The sequence below is a fragment of the Grampus griseus genome, assembly GCF_964374135.1.
Source record: "Grampus griseus genome assembly, chromosome: 4".
NCBI lineage: Eukaryota > Metazoa > Chordata > Mammalia > Artiodactyla > Delphinidae > Grampus > Grampus griseus.
The window spans coordinates 81,853,050-81,873,166 of NC_138997.1; the positions used below are offsets into that span (position 1 = coordinate 81,853,050).

Consider the following 20,117-nt stretch of genomic DNA (forward strand, 5'->3'; position numbering starts at 1 on the left):
ACTACCCAGTCTGTGATGTTCTGTGACAGCAGCCTGAACAGACTAAGATAGTCATTCAGATCCCTTCTTCACCGTATCACTACTTCTAAACTGACTTCACATCTAAATATATCTTATCTTTTCTCAGCTGGAGAAAAGGTACCCCCATCTTCAATCCAGCCTTCACATATTTCCTAGAGTAATTCAACTAACCCATAAAATGGATCACGCCACTCCTCTGCTAAAATTCCTTAATCACAGCCCCCGTAAAGTCCAAACTCCTCTACAAGGCATTTAGGATCTCTTCAGAATCTGGTCCTGTCCATATCTGCAACTGCATATTCTCCCCTAAAATGCCCTCCTTCATGCACTTTTTGGCTCTGAAGATAGGTAAATAGGCACAGTTCCCCATATGAGATATGATTTCTCACACCTCTGTGTTGCAGTGCATACTGTTCTCTCTCCGAGGAACACAATGCCTGTCACCAACTGTAGAGGGCCTGAGAATTTACCCTACTTGCAAGCTAACAAGTCAGGCTGCCACCAAGTTAGGCTGCCACAAGTTAGCCTCCTGGTAGAAGACATGAGACCGCCAGGTCAGAGACAAGGGACCATTTATTACTCAGAGCAATAGCAGTAGCCACAGAGGCAGCATTTCTGCTGGTTCCCTGACCCTCAGTCCCCACAGGCAAGGTGACACCTGTATCCACAGTGGGTTACAGGAAAGGCACCTGAGTTTCGGGGGACTGAATATTTTACAGTGGGGAGTAAGCATGTCTGTCCTTCAATTCTGGAGTGTCCTCCAGAGAGACAGACTATTTCTATCTTCCATGGCTACTGCTACTGAAAAAAAAAAAAAAATTGAAAAGGTAGTCCAGAACAAAGCAGTCAGTGCCTCTGCTCACAAAATAGAGTCATGAGAGACCCAAGAAGACTCTCCCAATGACTCCCACTCTTGTCCTCTAACCGAATCCCAACTCATATACAAGTCCTAGTTCAAGCAATGATCACCTCTTCCTTCCAAGGTGATTTAGGGCACCCATCACCATGTCCTGCTGCACTCTGTACCTATCATCATATTTACTTTTAAAAGTTTGAATAGGTTTCCCTCAACAAGTCTGTAAGCTTCTTAAACTCATAAGGTTTGGGGTCTCTAAAACCAGTATTCAAATTCTAAACCTTTTCTGAACTAGAACTGAAGTCTATTCTTTTTACTCTATGTTTTTGTGTGTGATATATATGCATATATCCTAAGAATTAATTCTTATAACATAATTTGAACATAGTTAAGGGCTAATTTTTTAACTTTAAATGTTCAAAAGTTCAGAAATAAACCCATATTTTATTTAGAGTGCTAAAGTATTTCATGAAAGTGTATTCCCTGTCTCTTTTCCTTTAAAGTACAGTTTCTCTTGATGATGAAAACAGACTTGAAGTTCATATAACCCCATAAATAATGATCTCTCTCTCCTTTTTTTTCTCTCAGCTACACGTGAAAGTGGCATTAAATGTCTGGCTCAGCTTCCACTCCTATAACTGAATCTGTTTTAAGTCCTAACTGTTGACAGCTGGTAATTCCAAGACATGTTTAAAGCAGTACTAGAATTATTACAAAGGATAGACCCAAGGGCTATCAGTTAGTGTAGATGAGGCAGTTATTAATATGATGACAACAAGCGTAGCAGAATTACTTTGTTTTCTTGTAAGGGAATATATGCATAATGCAAAAAAAATTACACAATTTAATTGTTTGAATCAATTGGTAAATAAGCAGTCATCAAATTAGTTCTGCCATTTCACTGACAAAACTATTTGGATGTCTTGAGTTTTCACTTTTCAACCGGCTGGAGCACATCATAGTTTCTTTGTAAAAAATAGATTGGACATTAACACAGTTAATAAACTATCAAATAGTAAGTTCTACTTCAGACATAGTCATAATTATTTATAAACAATTCAGATTCTGCTGACATAAGATTCATGGTAACTTAGACTAGGTAATTATTTACTGTTCAATAAAAAGTTCCATGAGGATTAGATAGCAAGACGGCAGAGTAGAAGGACGTGCTTTCACTCCCTCTTGTGAGAGCACCGGAATCACAACTAACTGCTGAACAATCATCGACAGGAAGACACTGGAACTCACCAAAAAAGATACCCCACATCAAAAGACAAAAGAGAAGCCACAATGAGATGGCAGGAGGGGCACAACCACAATAAAATCAAATCCCATAACTGCTGGATGGGTGACTCACAAACTGGAGAACACTTATACCACAGAAGTCCACCCACTGGAGTGAAGGTTCTGAGCCCCATGTCAGGCTTCCCAACCTGGGGGTCCGGAAACGGGAGAAGGAATTCGTAGAGAATCAGACTTTGAAGGCTAGCAGGATTTGATTGCAGGACTTCGACAGGACTGGGGGAAATGGAGGGCACACACAAAGTAGTATGTGCATTGGGACCCAGGGGAAGGAGTGGTGAGCCCATAGGAGACTGAACAAGACCTACCTGCTGGTATCGGTGGGGTCTCCTGCAGACGTGGGGGGTGGCTGTTTCTCATCGTGAGGACAAGGACACTCGCAGCAGAAGTTCTGGGAAGTACTTCTTGGCGTGAGCCCTCCCAGAGTCTGTCATTAGCCTCACCAAAGAGCCTGGGTAGGCTCCAGTGTTGGGTCGCCTCAGGCCAAACAACCAACAGGGAGGACACTCAGCCCCAGCCATTAGCAGACAAGTGGATTAACGTTTTACTGAGCTCTGCCCACCAGAGCAACACCCAGTTCTACCCACCACCAGTCCCTCCCATCAGGAAACTTGCACAAGCCTCTTAGATAGCCTCATCCACCAGAGAGCAGACAGCAGAAGCAAGAAGAACTACGATCCTGCAGCCTGTGGAACAAAAACCACATTCACAGAAAGATAGACAAGATGAAAAGGCAGAGGGCTATGTACCAGATGAAGGAACAAGATAAAACCCCAGAAAAACAACTAAATGAAGTGGAGATAGGCAACCTTCCAGAAAAAGAATTCAGAATAATGATAGTGAAGATGACCCAGCACCTCGGAAAAAGAATGGAGGCAAAGATGAAAGAAATGTTTAACGAAGACCTAAAATAATTAAAGAAAAAACAGCTACAAGAATTAAAGAACAAACAAACAGCGATGAACAATACAATAACTGAAATGAAAAACACACCAGAAGGAATCCATAGCAGAATAACTGAGGCAGAGGAACAGATAAGTGACCTGGAAGACAGATTGGTGAAACCACTGACGTGGAACAGAATAAAGAAAAAAGAATGAAAAGAAATGAAGACAGCCTAAGAGACCTCTGGGACAACACAAAACTCAACAACATTCGCATCATAGGGGTTCCAGAAGGAGAAGAGAGAGAGAAAGGACCAGAGAAAATACCTGAAGAGATTACAGTCGAAAACTTCCCTAACATGGGAAAGGAAATAGCCACCAAAGTCCAGGAAGCACAGAGAGTCCAAGGCAGGATAAACCCAAGGAGAAACACACCGAGACAAACAGTAATCAAATTGGCAAAAATTAAAGACAAAGAAAAATTATTGAAAGCAACAAGGGAAAAACGACAGATAACATACAAGGGAACTCCCATAAGGTTAACAGCTGATTTCTCAGCAGAAACTCTACAAGCCAGAAGGGAGTGGCATGACATATTTAAAGGGATGAAAGGGAAGAATCTACAACCAAGATTACTCAACCCAGCAAGGATCTCATTCAGATTTGACAGAGAAATCAAAAGCTTTACAGACAAGGAAAAGCTAAGAGAATTCAGCACCACCAAACCAGCTCTACAACAAATGCTAAAGGAACTTCTCTGAGTGGGAAACACATAGAAGAAAAGGACCTACAAAAACAAACCCACAACAATTAAGAAAATGGTAATAGGAACATACATATCGATAATTACCTTAAACATGAATGGATTAAATCCTCCAACCAAAAGATACAGGCTTGCTAAATGAATACAAAAAGAAGACCCATACATATGCTGTCTATAAGAGACCCACTTCAGACCTAGGGACACATACATACTGAAAGTGAGGGGATGGAAAAAGATATTCCATGCAAACAGAAATCAAAAGAAAGCTGGAATAGCAATGCTCATAGCAGATAAAATAGACATTAAAATAAAGACTGTCACAAGAGACAAAGAAGGACACTACATAATGATCAAGGGATCAATCCAAGAAGAAGATATAACAATTATAAATATATATGCATCCAACATAGGAGCACCTCAATACATAAGGCAACTGCTAACAGCTATAAAAGAGGAAATCGACAGTAACACAATAATAGTGGGGGACATTAACACCTCACGTACACCAATGGACAGATCATTCAGACAGAAAGTTAATAAGAAAACACAAGCTTTAAATGACACAATAGACCAGATAGATTTAATTGATATTTAGAGGACATTCCATCCAAAAACAGCAGATTACACTTTCTTCTCAAATGCGCACAGAACATTATCTAGGATAGATCACATCGTGGGTCACAAATCAAGCCTTAGTAAATTTAAGAAAATTGAAATCATATCAAGCATCTTTTCTAACAACAACGCTATGAGATTAGAAATCAATTACAGGGAGAAAACCGTAAAAAGCACAAAACACATGGACGCTAAACAATACGTTACTAAATAACCAAGAGATCACTGAAGAAATCAAAGAGGAAATAAAAAATTATGTAGAGACAAATGATAATGCAAACACAATGATCCAAAACCTATGGGATGCAGCAAAAGCAGTTCTAAGAGGGAAGTTTATAGCAATAAAAGCCTACCTCAAGAAACAAGAAAAATCTCAAATAAACAATCTAACCTTACACCTAAAGGAACTACAGAAAGAATAACAAACAAATCCCAAAGTTTGCAGAAGGAAAGAAATCATAAAGATCAGAGCAGAAATAAATGAAACAGAAACAAAGAAAACAATAGCAAAGATCAATAAAACTAAAAGCTGGTTCTTTGAGAAGATAAAATTGATAAACCATTAGCCAGACTCATCAAGAAAAAGAGGGATTTATTCAAATCAATAAAATTCATTTATTAACCAATAAAATTTTATTTTATAATAAATAATTTTTATTTATTAAAATTTTAATTTTAATAAAATTTTAATTAAGATTTTATTTTTAATAAAATTTTAAATTAATTTTATTTATCAATAAAATTAGAAATGAAAAAGGAGAAATTACAACAGACACTGCAGAAATACAAAGCATCCTAAGAGACTACTATAAGCAGCTCTATGCCAAAAAAATGGACAACCTGGAAGAAATGGACAAATTCTTAGAAAGGTATAAACTTCCAAGACTGAACCAGGAAGAAATGGAAAATATGAACAGACCAATCAGAAGTAATGAAATTGAAACTCTGATTAAAAATCTTCCAACAAACAAAAGTCCAGGACCAGATGGTTTCACAGGTGAATTCTATCAAATATTTAGAGAAGAGCTAACACCCATCCTTCTCAAACTCTTTCAAAAAATTGCAGAGGAAGGAACACTCCAAAACTCATTCTATGAGGCCACCATCACCCTGATCCCAAAACCAGAAAAAGATATCACAAATAAAGAAAATTACACACCAATATCACTGATGAATATACATGCAAAAATTCTCAACAAAATACTAGCAAACAGAATCCAACAACACATTAAAAGGATCATACACCATGATCAAGCAGGATTTATCCCCGAGATGCAAGGATTCTTCAATATACACAAATCAATCAATGTGATACACCGTATTAGCAAATTGAAGAATAAAAACCATGATCATCTCAATAGATGCAGAAAAAGCTTTTGACAAAATTCAACACCCATTTATGATAAAAACTCTCCAGAAAGTGGGCATAGAGGGAACTGACCTCAACACAATAAAGGCCATATACAAACAACCCACAGCAAACATCATTCTCAATGGTGAAAAACTGAAAGCATTTCCACTAAGACCAGGAACACGACAAGGCTGTCCACTCTCACCGCTATTATTCAACATAGTTTTGGAAGTCTTAGCCATGGCAATCAGAGAAGACAAAGAAATAAAAGGAATACAAACTGGAAAAGAAGAAGTAAAACTGTCCCTGTTTCCAGATGGTGTGATACTATACCTAGAGAATCCTAAAGATGCCACCAGAAAACTACAAGAGCTAATCAATGAATTTGGTAAAGTTGCAGGATAAAAAATTAATGTACAGAAATCTCTTGCATTCCTATATACTAATAATGAAAAATCTGAAAGAGAAATTAAGGAAACACTCCCATTTACCATCGCAACAAAAAGAATAAAATACCTAGGAATAAACCTACCTAGAGAGACAAAAGACCTGTATGCAGAAAACTATAACACACTGATTAAAGAAATTAAAGATGATACAAACAGATGTAGAGATATACCATGTTCATGGATTGGAAGAATCAATATTGTGAAAATGACTATACTACCCAAAGCAATCGACAGATTCAATGCAATCCCCATCAAGTTACCAATGGCATTTTTTACAGAACTAGAACAAAAATCTTAAAACGTGTATGGAGAAACAAAAGACCCTGAATAGCCAAAGCACTCTTGTGGGAAAAAAACGGAGCTGGAGGAATCAGACTCCCTGACTTCAGGCTATACTACAAAGCTACAGTAATCAAGACAGTATGGTACTGGCACAGAAACAGAAATATAGATCAGTGGAACAGGATATAAAGCCCAGAGATAAACCCACACACCTATGGTCAACTAATCTATGACAAAGGAGGCAAGGATATACAATGGAGAACAGACAGTCTCTTCAATAAATGGTGCTGGAAAAACTGGACAGCTACATGTAAAAGAATGAAATTAGAACACTCCCTAACACCATACACAAAAATAAACTCAAAATGGATTAGAGACCTAAATGTAAGACTGGACACTGTAAAACTCTTAGAGGAAAACATAAGAAGAACACCCTTTGACAAAAATCACAGCAAGATCTTCTTTGATCCACCTCCTAGAGTAATGGAAATGAAAACAAAAATCAACAAATGGAACCTAATGAAACTTAAAAGCTTTTGCAAAGCAAAGGAAATTACAAGCAAGACAAAAAGACAGCCCTCAGAATGGGAGAAAGTATTTGCAAATGAATCAACGGACAAAGGATTAATTTCCAAAATATATAAACAGCTCATGCAGCTCAATATTAAAAAAACAAACAACCCAATCCAAAAAATGGGCAGAAGACCTAAACAGACATTTCTCCAAAGCAGGCATACAGATGGCCAAGAAGCACAAGAAAAGCGGCTCAAAATCAGTAATTATTAGAGAAATGCAAATCAAAACTACAATGAGGTACCACCTCACACCTGTTAGAATGGACATCATCAGAAAATCTACAAACAACAAATGCTGGAGAGGGTGTGGAGAAAAGGGAACCCTCTTGCACTGTTGGTGGGAATGTAAATCGATACAGTCACTACAGAGAACAGTATGGAGGTTCCTTAAAAAACTAAAAGTGGAATTACCATATGACCCAGCAATCCCACTACTGGGCATATACCCAGAGAAAACCGTAATTCAAAAAGAAACATGCACCCCAATGTTCACTGCAGCACTATTTACAATAGGCAGGTCATGGAAGCAACCTAAATGCCCATCGACAGATGAATGGATAAAGAAGAAGTGGTACATACATACAATGGAATATTACTCAGCCATAAAAAGGAACGAAATTGGGTCATTTGTAGAGATGTGTATGGATCTAGAGACTATCATACAGAGTGGAGTAAGTCAGAAAGAGAAAAACACATATCGCATATTAACGCATATATGTGGAACCTAGAAAAATGGTACAGATGAACCGGTTTGCAGGGCAGAAATTGAGACACAGATATAAAGAACAAACGTATGGACACCAAGGCGGGGGAAAGTGGCAGGGGGTGGGGGTTGGGGTGCTGTGATGAATTGGGAGATTGGGATTGACGTGTATACACTGATGTGTATAAAATGGATGACTAATAAGAACCTGCTGTATAAGAAAATAAATAGGGCTTCCCTGGTGGCACAGTGGTTGAGAATCTGTCGGCCAATGCAGGGGACACGGGTTCGAGTCCTTGTCCGGGAAGATCCCACATGCCACCGAGCAACTAAGCCCGTGCTCCACAACTCCTGAGCCTGCGCTCTAGAGCCCACGAGCCACAACCCCTGAGCCTGCGTGCCACAACTACTGAAGCCCATGCACCTAGAGCCCGTGCTCTGCAACAAGAGGAGCCACCACAGTGAGAACCCCGCGCACCGCAACCAAGAGTAGTTGCTTACAGCAACTAGAGAAAGTCCACGCAAAGCAATGAAGACCCAATGCAGCCAAAAATAATAATAATAAAATTTTTAAAAAAGAAAATAAATAAAATTAAATTTACAGAAAGAAAAACAAAAGTTCCATGAAACAGAAGAACCATTTGAATAATCCTAACAAACCATCAGGTTATTTTTTAAGCCATCTCAATCCACGTCATTTTCACGCAATCTGTGACCATCCTTTAGGCCCCAGGTAGCGCCACTTATTCCAGGAAGCATCTTGTGTCTCAGACCTCAGTAAGAAATACTCTGATCTGAGACAGCCTTCACTGATTTCTACTAGATTTGCGTGGCTAGGGCAGTGCCATGGACAGGTAAGAGGGACTACAAGGAAAACATAAGAAGAGGAACAGAATCTAACTGCTTGTCCTATTTCACCCAAACGATTATTTCCCAAACACTACCATAGGGGTCTTGAATAAAATAAAGCTGAAATCTTATAAAATACAGTAAATTTTATTATTTAGGGACTTCAGGGGAAGGAAGAGCTGATAGTGCCACACTTCTTAAAAAGTTACTTCTTCGCTAATTCTCTGTAATTTGGGGGGTAGAAAACTTAGGTACCCAGCACAAATGGGTAAATAATTCATATAAAAAAAGGTTTTCAAATAAATAAGATTTATCTCTGTGTGTGATTTTTTTTTTTTTTTTTTTTTTTTTTCTGTACGCGGGCCTCTCACTGTTGTGGCCTCTCCCGTTGCGGTTCACAGGCTCCGGACGCGCAGGCCCAGCAGCCATGGCTCACGGGCCCAGCCGCTCCGCTGCATGTGGGATCTTCCCCGACCGGGGCACGAACCCGTGTCCCCTGCATCGGCAGGTGGACTCTCAACCACTGCGCCACCAGGGAATCCCTCTGTGTGATTTTTTAACTATATTTTAACAGAATTTTAAAAATAAATTACATATATATACATTTCATTGTTTAAATTCTTAACTAGAACCTGGTAAATGTAAGTAACATGTTTTACACAGAAGAAATAAAATAAATTGTCCTTTTCTTAATTCAAAATTATCATTATGAAATCATCATGATCTACCTGTTATTATTCTATGCATTAAAAAGTAATGTCCTCAAGAAAAAGAAAAAAGAAATACCCTGATCTGTTATTCTGGTGAGCATCTAGTCGTGTTCTCAATAGTAGAGTCATCTGTGGACAAGTCCTATCCCTTACAGAGACCATCTGTGTTCTACACAACTCCTACCCACCAGAGCCCACAAACATGGTAGAACTCAAAACACAAAGATACTCTTTTATTAGAACAGTTCCAATAACCTTGTTAGTGAGTCCTGCTATGCTAAGTCTCCCTGGAAGCACGCATCTAGAATCACAACATTTTAAAGCTAGAAAGGTCCTTTCAAGCCCCTCAGAAATTTCCCTCATATGTGAGGGAAATGAGGAAACTGGAGAAGCCAAATGGCTTGTCCAAGTTTGGTGAAAGAATTAGGACAATCCAAGCCCCTGACTACCATCCACGTGCTGCAAAGAACCTCAGTTTTCTTACGAAAACACTTTCAAGTGTGAAGTTGAGAAAACAAGTTACTTCTCCAAATCTCAAGTTTATTCTTATAAAAGAATGGAACAAGACCATCCTCAAGTTTTCTTCTGTCTCTAAAATCTGGTGAATCTCATTTTCATAATGTATAATACCACATGTCCCCGGCACGGTGTGGGGATAGAAAGCTGCTCTCATCTTCCCTTCAAGAATATAAACGTGGGAGAGTACGTGAAGAAAGGGTGGGAGGAAGCGAAAGAAGTGATGGTGGGAGTTAGCTGGACGCCATTGGGAATCCCCTCTCTTCCCAGGCCCCCCTCCACTCCCTCCCAGCAAGCCACAGAGAGTAGGATGGGGACTTCCCAGTAGCTAACCATACCACAGCCCCTGCTCCAGCCTCCCCTCTCACCTCCTCGGAATGCTGGTGGGAGGGCAGGGGGGCGAGATAGATGGATGAAGGAGGGCTGTTGGAAGCTTCTAGCTCCAGGCCAGGTTAGGAGCCAGTCAGTACTGATTAGCTGTCAGGGACCTGCAGGATAGACAGGGAACCCCGAGTGGCCACTCATTTCCCCTTGAGAATCAATGACTTAATTTTTCTGTTCTTTACCCTAGATAGAGTAGGCATGAGGCTGAACAGGATTATTCTGCCACCTGAATAATCTCATGCAGTGGGATCACTGGCTTGGCTCAGCTGTTTGTCCATTTCCTGCACAGAATCCCACCCAATCAGAGCAGTGTGCTGCTCACCCAGGCATCGACCACAAGTCCCAAAGATCTTTGGAGCCGTCGGCTACTTCAGTATCACGCAGAGCTCCTGGAGTCAGTGTTCCTAACATTCACATCATCAAGGATGCTCCAGTACTAGGCTTTGCCTCTCTAATTTGACACATAAAGTAATGCAGTTTTGAGTGATTCTCTTCCCATATAAATCAGAGCTAATTCAAGCCTAGTCCTTTAGAATGCCACTGTCACTTCTTGTATTTTCTACTGTATTACACAGGATAAAGGGGTTGGGGGGGGTGCCAGTTGGCCTCTAGGGGTTATGTCTAACCCTCCCTGCTGCATGGCTGCTTTAAGTTATTCTCCTAAAAGTAATAATATTAACTGTTAACACATAATACCACTAACTGTGAGTCTGTTAACAAGTTTAGCTCTCACAACAACCCTGGCCAATAAGGACCATTACTGATCATATCTAAATAAGGACTATTATGGACTATAATGATCATTATCAGCTCCAGTTCAAAGATGAGAGACCAGAAGGAAGTTGCTGGCACAGAAAAATGAGGTCACTTGCCCAAGGTCATACTAGCAGCAAGTGGCAGAACCACGATTCGAACACAGGTCCCTCCACTTCACCCAGGTGAAGGTGGCCTCCTAGGGAAGTGGGACACAGAGACCGTCAACAGCTGGTAATAAGGGAAGAGGGGCAAGCTGAATTATTTCTTCAGAGTTGCCCTTTTCTTCCTCAAACCACCTGGTACTATGACAAGCAATGTCACATGGGATAAAAGGTTAACACCCAACCAGAAATGTTACCATAGCGAAAGGAGAAATCTCCAGAGCTCTCAGTGGGAAAGATAAAGGTAGACTAAGTGGAGAGTTCCATTTACAAAACTTTACTTTGATGCTAATAATTTACACCTACACCAATGAACATTTCCCCCATTGTACTGGCTTGCCAGTGGCTGGACAAATCCACATGAAGGCATTTATCTTAAATATCGCTTGATTATTTCAGTTACTACTTTGAGCCACACTTAGTCCTTTTATATCTCCTTGCACTCAGCTGATAATCTCAGGATACTCCACTGTGTTCACTTCAGAAAATTTCCCCTAAACATTTCCACAGCGCCCTTTAATTCACAGCTGTGCTCACTATCCAGTAGCTCATGTTTTGTCAATGGGTACTTAATAGAGAATTCTGGAGAGCAAGCACTTTTTATGGCCTTTTTTCCCTATACCTTGGTGGGAAAAGAAAAGAAACTGGCAGATTCAAGACTGCCATAGCTTTCCACTTCAAAGAGCTGTAAAACACTTGTTTACAAAAGCAGTCAGTCCTGTTTTATTTATTTATTTAATTTTTACTAATTATTCTATTTTTATTTATTTATTGGCCACACCAGGCAGCTTGCAGGATCTTAGTTCCCCCACCAGGGGTCAAACCAAGGCCCCCTGCAGTGCAAGGGCAGAGACCTAACCACTGGACCCGGAGAATTCCCAGTCAATCCTATTTTATGCAAACTTTTTCATGCAACGTCCTTATTCCTTAAGACATTCTTCAAGGTTCTCAGGAAGGGGACGAGCAGGAGGCAGACCTCCTCCCCAAGCAAGAGAAGCCATCTCAACTCTAGGAAACGGTGCGGAACCCAGCTGTTTCAGGGATCCCTGACCAAGATAGTGACAGAACATCAAGTGTTCAGAAACATGAAGAGTCGTTCTGCAAGGTGGATTCGCAGCCTCTTGGAACAGCTCTCCGTTCATTCCTCATCCCGACCCCTCCCACCCACAGCAGGCTCCCAAAACACAACAAAACCCGGAGGTGGCCGTGCTTCAGCTCCCACCAATCTCATCTCAAGTCTGGGGAAGAGAATGAATTTCTGCTTTCCCAAAGAAGGGGTTTTTATCAAGGCCTCTGCAGTTCCATTTAAGGACAGAGCAAAAAGTTTAGAAGTTTGGACTTGTAGAGATAGCTGAGTTTCGTGGATGTGACCCATTTAAACCAGGTCATTTTAAAATGCTCTTTCAAAGTCTGATTATATTAATAATTGAAATCACCCAATTATCTAAAAGGAAGAACGAGCGATCTATGAAGTGAATACCCATGAATTAATGTAGGGCACTCTGAAAACTAAACTGTTTGGTGGGAGGAACAATCATATCAGTTTCGATTTTTTTTTCCTTTTTAAGTAACTTCCAGAGAACAATCTATTTAAATGAAATCGCCACACGAAAAGCCGCCTCTAGGTGGATTTCAAAGTTAATGATATCTCTTTTAAACACACACACACACACACACTCACACCCACAACAACAACGTGTGGCGAAGTTTGAGGGGTTCTCATAATCACAGACCGATCCGGAAGCTGCTAGAAACAATTAAGCAGGATTTCAAAATGACTGGTACAGGATGTGCCCATAGAAAGAAAGTAAAGTTGAGCGCACTGGTGGAGCTGCCAAAGTTGCTACTGCAAAGTACCCTGAACTTTTACAGGGTGGCCTGGGGTCACTCTGACCGCCCTTCCTCTGTCTGGTCGCCTTACAAACAAACGCACTAGCCCTAGTGGTATCTGGCGGGAGCGGGGAGGGGGGAGATGCGAGAACTGCGAGCGGGAGTGAAGGGCGGGGCAGAGGGAGGGTGCCTGCAGGAGCTCCAGGGTCCTTCTTAACTCGAAGAACGGGTTTCGCTGTAGTCCAAGTAGGGGACAACGAGGTGGCACTGAACTTCCTCCCCCCGAGAGACCCACGCGCGGCAAGGACAGCAGGAACGTCCCTGGAGCACTCGATTCCAGCTTTTCCGCGGGCCCGGGCGCGCAGGGGCCTGTTTGGGTTGGGGTCGGCAGGGATGCCCCGCGAGGAGGTGGCGGGCTGGCGTGGGTGAGGCCCCAGGAAGCGCCTACCTGTACGGCGGCGCGTTCAGAGCTCGCGGCCCGGCCGCGGCGCGCAAGTGCTAGAGGCAGCCCGGGGACGGCCTGGGCGGGCGGGGCGCGCATCGCGGCCGGCGGGCTGCTCTCTTCCCGCCGCGGGGCGCCGGGAAGACTCCCGCCTCTTCTCCTGCCGGCTGAGGACACGGCGGGTCCCGCGGCGGCGGTAGCAACAGGCACCGAGGCGCGGGTGCGGCGGCGGCAGTGGCGGCGGCGGAGGAGGAGGAGGTGTCTGCGCGCGACTCGCGTTTCCTCCTCCGCGGCAGGGCGAGCGCAGGGAAGGCGAGGGGAGGGCAGAACCCGGGAATCGCCCAACTCGGTCCCCAGGGGCCTGAGAGGGCGAAGCGATGCTTCCTCCCTCTCCACTGCGCTGTTTGACTTGAGAGCGGCATGGCCGGGACGGGCAAGTCACACACGGACAACAGCTGCTGCAGTGGGGGTCCGTCGCGGCCTCCCTCCCTTCGCTATCTCTCCCCTCCCCAGCTGTCCATCCTCAACCCGCCCCCTCGGCCTCCAGCCGCGGCCCGGGAGAGGGTGTGCCGGGCGCCGCCCCCACCCAGCCCCAGAGCAGGGTCTTGGCCGCCGAACGCCTAAGGCTCCGGGGACGCGGAGCCCCGCGCGTGATTAAGGCCCTCGAGGAGGGATGTACGGTTGCACACCCTGTCTTCGGCGGCCTATTAATAGCAGGTGGCACTGCCCGCCGCGCTCTCTGCCTGCGAGGCTCTCAGCAGGTGGCACTGCCAGCCCGCTCTTCGCTCCCCTGCAGTAGCCTGGCCTCATCGGCACTCTCGCCTTCTCTCTCAGCAATGGACCGGGTGAAAACTGCACAGAACACAGCAAGGCGATCAAGCCACCTGACTCTCCGCCGCATCACCCCTTCTTCCCGTCCTAGGCAGGGAGTGAATTCGGCACTGGCATCCTATGCGGCGCTTGCAGGCAAGGGTCGAAAATCGGGGACTCAGGGAATAGCCGGAGGCTGAAGTGCCCTCCCCTATTAAACACCAGGAAACCCATTTCCGAACTGCGGAGTGACGCAGAGGCTACACTGGGCGCTTTTCCCCTTCCTCCTGGTCTAGCGCACGCACGTTTCTCTCTCTCTCTCTCTCTCTCTCTCTCTCTCTCTCTCTCTCTCACACACACACACACACACACACACACACACACACACACACACCCCGGTGTTCCCAACCCTCGAGTCAGGCTTGGAGAAATTCCCAGCGGCCTAGGAGAGACACCAGGGAGATGTAAGACGTCTGAGAAAGCGGGCTCCTAGGATTAGATGGCAGTGTGCAGGAAACAGGCAAACCTCCCAAATCCCTGTCCCACCAGGTAAAAGGGGGCAGTTTCACTCCGGGGAGTAGGTAGAGGGATCTGAGGAAAGTGGGGGACTTAGCAGAGAGGGGAAAGCAGAAAGAAGGGGGAGCTGGACGTGGGGTAGGTGGGGAGGGGGCTAGGCAGCGGCAGAAGGGGACGGCATCTCTCAGGATTTTTTGCTTAGTGTTAGCTGCAGGCTAACTTTAGGGAAGTAGCTGAATTTGAGCTGCAGGGTTGGACGAGAACCCAAGTCCCAACAAGTTCCTGGACCTCTGGTCTCCATTCTTTTACCTGTAAAATGGGACCAATACACACTTTATGAGACCATTGTGAGGATACAATGGCAAAGTGTACATAAAGTGCTTAGTACAGTGGCACATATATGGATCTCAGCTAACGGCAGCAGCTATTGTTACCGTGGCTCAGGATGCAAATACAGGTCCAAGGTTCTCCCATCCCTCCTTCCTCCCTTCTCCCTCCAGGAACAGTGAGTTGCTAGAAGCTGAGGAGGCTCTTGGAGGCTTTTCTTTTTTAAGAATTTTTTTTTTTTTTATGCGGGCCAATCTCAAAGTCTCTATTGAATTTGTTACAATATTGTTTCTTGGCCAGGAGGCATGTGGGATCCCAGCTCCCTGACCAGGGATTGAACCCACACGCCTGGCAGGGGAAGTCTCAACCACTGGACCAGCAGGAAGTCCCAGGCAATTGGAGCCTTTTTGATTAGGACTACCTTATGGTCCCTGATCCCATTTCCCTGGATGCTCACATCCCAGGGAGTTATATTTAAGTGGGATACAAAAGTTTTACCTACAGCTTTATTTAAAACTTATAATACTGGTAGCTATTAGTCGTTGAGGGGCTAGTCTATTTGGGGCATTGTGGAAGCCACTTTATATATATTGTCTCTAATCCTCACAAAAATTCTTTAGGGCAGAGATGGTTAAATCCACTTGACTAATGAGGAAACTAAGAGGTTAATGCCTCTTTGGACCACAGAACTAGTAGGTTCTGGGATCTAGATCCAAAGACTGTTATAACACACTTCCTCTCTGGTCACTGTGTAGCTCTCTTGTAGCACTCAATTCATTCTTTGTTATAGCACAGTTATTTGTGTACTTAGCCTCAAATCTTTTTAAAAAAAGAGGTAAGAGGGCTTCCCTGGTGGCACATTGGTTAAGAATCTGCCTGCTAATGCAGGGGACATAGGTTCGAACCCTGGTCCAGGAAGATCCCACATGCCGCGGAGCAACTAAGCCCGTGCGCCACAACTACTGAAGCCTGTGTGTCACAATTAGTGAAGCCCACGTGCCTAGAGCCCGTGCTCTGCAACAAGAGAAGCCACTGCAATGAAAAGCCTGCACACTGCAATGAAGAGCAGCCCCCGCTCGCCACAATGAAGAGTAGCCCCTGCGTGCCAAAACTAGAGAAAGCCTACGTGCAGCAACAAAGACCCAACACAGCCAAAAATAAATAAATAAACATAAATAAATAAAATAAAACTAAGCATGTAATTTGGTTAATCACTTATTGTGAATAAAACCTCATTTTAAAAAAAGGAGGTAAGGAATATATGCAGACATAAATAATGATTAGAATGTTTACTGGGTTATGGAAATTGTTCTTCATTAGGTTATAAGACCAGGTAAACCAGTTAAACGGTATTGTTACCTCTTGGATCACACCATAATCGTTTCCCATTTTTGTCTCCAACTCACTCGTACAGTTCTCATCCCCTCTCTGCAGCAGCCTGCTGAGCACACTTACCTCCAGAGTGCTAGATGTCAAGACAGGCACACTCATCCATTTCGCTGACATCCCCAAACTGCCTTTCATACATGACCGGCCAGATGATAGTTGAAACTATTACCTAACAACACTGGTCAGGTCAAGGCTGGACGCTGCACACATCCTGGCCAGAACTCCCTTCCATCCTGCCTTTTACTCCCTTTGCGTTTCCTCATTAATCCCCTTCACACCCACTCCATCCACACCCCCAGTCCCAGAGTGCAGGAAAGCTTAGGTAGAGGTAGGCAGCCAGATGGTGTGCTAATCAGATCACAAAGGTAGGAAGTGGAAGCGGTGGGGTACAGAGGCAGACCCGGGCCCCGTGTCTCTCGTAATATTCCCTCCCTCCACTCCACTGCTGTAATCTAGCAAGTTGTGGCTCAGAGGTTTACAACTTAGTGGCAAATGACCATTTCCCTGACCCTGTAACCCGAGTTAGGGAAGCGTCACGACCTTGTGAGAAGCAGTGATTTCTGCATCACTTTTCCAGTTCCCAGGGTCAGTTAGTGCCCTAGGGATAATAACAAGGGATTTTATAATACTTTTAGCTTCCTGGAAACAGAACTCCCTTTATAATATGTGATAAACATTTTCAAACTTTTTTGCTGCAAAGCATTGTCTCAGAGAGTAGAGGAGAGCCTGCCATCAACCTCATTGGCACTCATTTCTAGCAGCTCTGGAAGAAACAACAAAGGGGACTTTGGGACTAATGGTGTTCCTGGGATGGCAGGATAAAGACTGTTGAACAGGAAGGGGACATCCATGTGCAGAGCAGAAAGGTAAGAGTGACAACCCAGCTCTTAACCTGCAAGCGCCATTGCTCTAGGAGGGAAGTGGCTCCTTTCCCTTGTCACACAAATGTGTGACTCCCAGCAGGGCTGGGACACTGCCAAGGCAGAGGCTGGGGCAGCAGGGCCTTGGTGATGGCAACAGAGAGCTCTCTGGGGCCCGAGATGGGAGTTCTTTGTCACCATTAACAAAACCAGGTAGGGAACGGGGCCAGACACTGCTGTGACTCTGCTTCCAACCCCTGATTCTCCTGAAATCCTGCCATGGATCATTCTGGGGGGGCTTCCCCTATAGACTCTCTTAATTTAGCTATTTTCTCCGTAATTAGTTGTTCATTCCCAAAACCCAGGAGCACTGATATCAGCTTTAAGATGGTCGTGGAGCTCTAAAAAATTGTGAACCACTGGCACCATTAAATCAAGTTGGGAGGCCCAGAGGCTGAAAGAAAACAGAGGCTACTTTACTTTTTAAAAGATAAGGGAACCATAGGTAAATCTAGAATGAAAAGTCTAATGGTTAATGTAGAAAAGAGACCTTTAATAAAATGACTCATCATTACTACATCTATCAGTTACTTATTTAAATGTTCATATTAGTTGGAAATCCAAACTCTGATTATTGCTATGATATGTTTTCACCTAACTTCCAAATATACAAAATAAGGTAAGAGTTTTAAACAAGTGGGTCTATTTCCAAAATTGGCATAGAGGCAAGAAATTAAGATTGTATTGGATAGAACCCTAGGAGAGTAAGGTGGTTCACTGGTTGTTTGGTGGTGGCTTCCTGGAGCCCTCGGTGGAGAAGGTTTCTAAGGCAACTCTGAGCTCAGTGGGAAAAGCTGCGAGATGGAGAAGCAGCATGCCTGCCTGGGGCTAGGAAGAGGCAGCATCGCAGCACCAATGCTGGGTAACTTGCCAATCTTGCCAACCCAAGGCATGACTATTAGCATCTAAAGAGTACACAAATCATGCCCAAGTATCTTTATGAGTCGTAAGAAACATTCTTCACAACAAGACAATGAAGTCAAGCTCAAAGAGTACATTACATCGACTTGCCTACAATACAAGGGGCCTTGAAATTGCTTTCCGAAAAGCTTGAGAATGATAAAATATACTGGAGTAAATAAAACAAGTAGATAACCGATGTAGATTTTGAAATTTCACCTATTAAAATAAAGAGAAATGTTACTGCCCGGGAGAACTTGCACTTGTGCTTGCAATGGATGAGACTGCATAAATGCATGCGGTGTGAGAACGAGTGAGCTACGTCCTCAAGCCCCAGCGTGGCTGCTGTGAGAGCCTCCTCTCCTTTTATAGACAAAGCAGATAGAACTCTGGGCACTGGTTCCACTTCCCTTTTCAGCTCCCTCTCCTCCTTGTTAAATCATTGCTCGTCACAAGCAGCCGTCCCACACAGCTCTCTGACAGTATCCAGCCTTTCCATGGGCTGCCCCCTTCCCACCTGAGCTGGTTTGGTGGGCTGGAGCATCAAGCACAAAGCCGGGCAATTTTTGGATAGCACGCCACCTCTTGTTATACCTACATTTGTCTAAACTCTCTGAGGATCTCTTTGTAAATTGTCAGAGTTACAAATCTCAGGGATTTTACCCAGACTGGTAAAATGACTAAACTTCCAACACTGCAAGACCCCCACTTTATTTGATCCCAAATGCCATTATGACCTTGCTGGTACTTAATGTGTAATCTCATTTAGAAAATGCAGTAGGCGGCTAACTGGTCTCCCTGCTGCTGCCCTTGCCACCCTACAGTCTATTCTCAATACAGCAGCCAAGTGAATCTGTGAAAATATTAGTTGGGCCATGTCACTGCTCTCCTTAGAATCCTCCCATGGCTTCCCAGATTTCCCAGAGTAAAAAACCAAAGCCCTTATGATGGTTTATGGAGTTTATGGGACCTTCCCCTTTCCCCATCCCCACACCACTTCCTCTGACTTTATGGTCTGCTACCAGTCTTGGCTCACTCTGCTCTAGCCATATTAGCTTTGCTGCTGCTACTCAGACCTGTCAGGGACACTCCTGCCACAGGGCCTTTGCACTCACTATTCCTTCTGCTGGTCATGCTCTTCCCTTAGATATTCACATTGCCCCCCCCCCACCCCTACTTACTGCACCTTCTTTAGTCTTTGTTTAAATACTTCCTTCTCTCTGAGGCCTTCTCTGACCAACCTTTTGAAAATGGAAACACACACACACACACAACCACACACACACACTTAGACTTCTCATCCCCCTTTCCAGTTTTATATTGCTCCAGAGCATTTATCACCCTCTAAGATACTGTATTAGTCACTTGCATTTCTTATTTGTCATCTGTTTCCACCCTGCTCCCCCTCTATGAGGGCAGAAGATTTTTCCTGTTTTATTCACAGCTGTATCTCCAGTGCATAGAGGCCAGCATGTAGTGGGCATTGAATGAATATGTGCAGAACGAATGAAAATAACTTGTGACACATGACATTTGTGAATTCACTGAATGTCTATGTAATACTTCCCCTAGGTTAGAAACATTTTAGGTTTCCCTCTGTTTACCCCTTGCACCCTCATCAAGTTTCTCAACTGTCCTAGGAGATATGTCAGTCCTTCCCCCAAAGTGAGCTATTGTTAAAGCATGTGACTCCTTGTTTATCCATCAACAGAGGGTCAGATTTTCCAATATACTGTACAAGGATTGCAAAATCTTGGAACCACTGAGAACTCATCCACGCTCAATGTTTGTCAAAAATTTCCTTAA

At 43.8% G+C, this 20,117-nt stretch overlaps 1 protein-coding gene across 3 annotated transcripts in view; it reads right to left on the reverse strand.

Annotated features, from left to right (window-relative positions):
* The window catches only part of TBC1D1 (TBC1 domain family member 1), a 231,486-nt gene extending 217,921 nt beyond the window's left edge, over positions 1-13,565 (reverse strand). For 2 of the 3 annotated variants that reach the window (XM_082653233.1, XM_082653231.1), the window contains exon 1: positions 2,488-2,695. The gene's annotated coding sequence lies outside the window, so the exon portion shown is untranslated. Of the gene's footprint in view, positions 1-2,487; positions 2,696-13,455 lie in introns of those variants that run through there. The other variant, XM_082653232.1, reaches the window with a different exon arrangement.
* Positions 13,566-20,117: the final 6,552 nt, after the last annotated feature.